Below are 1,708 nucleotides of genomic sequence, written 5' to 3' on the forward strand. Positions count from 1 at the left end.
TCAGGAGATGGGATTATTGGGGGGCTGAGAGTCAGGGGGGGGGTTCAGGGGGGGCTGCTCCTGCCAGGAGGGTTTGGTTCCCAAGTGCTCAGAACAAGGGAATAACAGGGACTTTGTGTCCCTTTCCACCAGTGACACCAAACCAGCAGCAGAGGAGCTGGAAGCCCTGGCAGGGGGAGGGGAAGCAGATCCACCCCCTCCCCCCAAAAAAAAAACCTCCTGATGAATGTCAGGGAGGGGGGGGAAAAAAAAAAATACAAGGCAGGAACACGAGTTGTTTCTGAAGAGTCTCTGGGATTAAAAAACCCCTTGGGAACCTGAGGAGGTTTTCATGGACATCCCAGGTGTGGGATGAAGGGCAGGTCAGGCAGGGGGGGAGGCCATGGTGAGGTGGCAAAGCTCAAGGAGTGAAAATTTAGCCCAAATTGAGCCCAAATTAGATGAACTGGCATCTCCTGCCTTCAATTCATCTTTCCCCCCCCCCATTTAACCAGCTCCCCCCCCTGTGGGACAAGGCAGCTCCTCCCTGGATCTGCTCCCAGTTGCTGGGATCCATCACCAGTTCTGATGATCTCTGGGCACCTGTTGAACCCTGGAGGGGGGGTTAAATTGGGGGGGAGTCTCAGCTGCTGCTCCAGCAACACCTTCTCAAGGGAGGAGTTTGTGCTGGGAGTGCTTTGGGGGTTTGATTTAAGCTGGAATGAAGAAGGTTCTTGGCCAAGATGATGAAGCAGCAGTGCCCTCTGCTTGGACCCTGGGGATGTGCAGCTTTGCTGCTCTTAACATCCCAAAATAAGCACCGAAAGAGGGGGTTTGGGGGGGCTTGTCATGCAGGGCTGGGCAGGAGAGGGAGGGAAGAGGGAGGGAAGGGCAGGGAGGGAGAGGATGTGGTGGGACCAGGGAGGTGGTGGGGCCATGGAGCTGGGGGCTCTTTGGTCAGCAGATGGCACAAGAGCTGTGGCTGAGCTCAAAAACCAGCCCAGGCTCCACAGGTCACCAGTGCTGGTCCCTCCCAGCCTCTGCTGCAGCTCCCAGTGGGTCCCAGTAAGGAGCCCAGTCTGTCATCTATCCCACCAGCAGCTCTGTTAGGGTTGGAGCATCCCCAGCTCATCCTTGGGCTTCATCCCCCTGCTGTGCTGGGCAGTGAGGCTGGGCTGCTCCTGGGGTTATTCCAGAGGGAGATGAGGGGGGGATTAACCCCCTCCCCCCAACACACACCCCCAGGGCAGGGGGCTGAGGGGGCTTGTGAGGAGAAAAAAAAAAGGCTTTGGCAAGAAAATAGGGATGGGCAACGTGTGTGTGTGTTTGAGATGCAAGTGCTCCCTGGGGAAGAGGGAATTTGGTCCATGCTTGGGATGCAGGATCAGGGGAAAGCTGAGCTTGGATAACCCCCCAGGATCTCCCCTTCACCTCTCTGAGCCCCAATCCTCACTTAAAACCAGGGGGTTCCTCCTCCCCTCCTGCTCTTCCTCCAGCCCCACCTCCCGAGATGAGCTCTGGGCTACCGAGATTGAGCTCTGGGCTACCAAGGTTGAGCTCTGGGCTACCAAGATGAGCTCTGGGCTACCAAGGTCGAGCTCTGGGCTACCAAGATGAGATCTGGGCTACCAAGGTTGAGCTCTGGGCTACCAAGATGAGCTATGGGCTACCAAGGTTGAGCTCTGGACTACCAAGATTGAGCTCTGGGCTACCAAGGTTGAGCTCTGGG

This window comes from Chaetura pelagica, unplaced genomic scaffold (genome assembly GCF_000747805.2).
Source record: "Chaetura pelagica isolate M959 unplaced genomic scaffold, ChaPel_1.0 scaffold383, whole genome shotgun sequence".
NCBI classification, from domain to species: Eukaryota; Metazoa; Chordata; class Aves; order Apodiformes; family Apodidae; genus Chaetura; species Chaetura pelagica.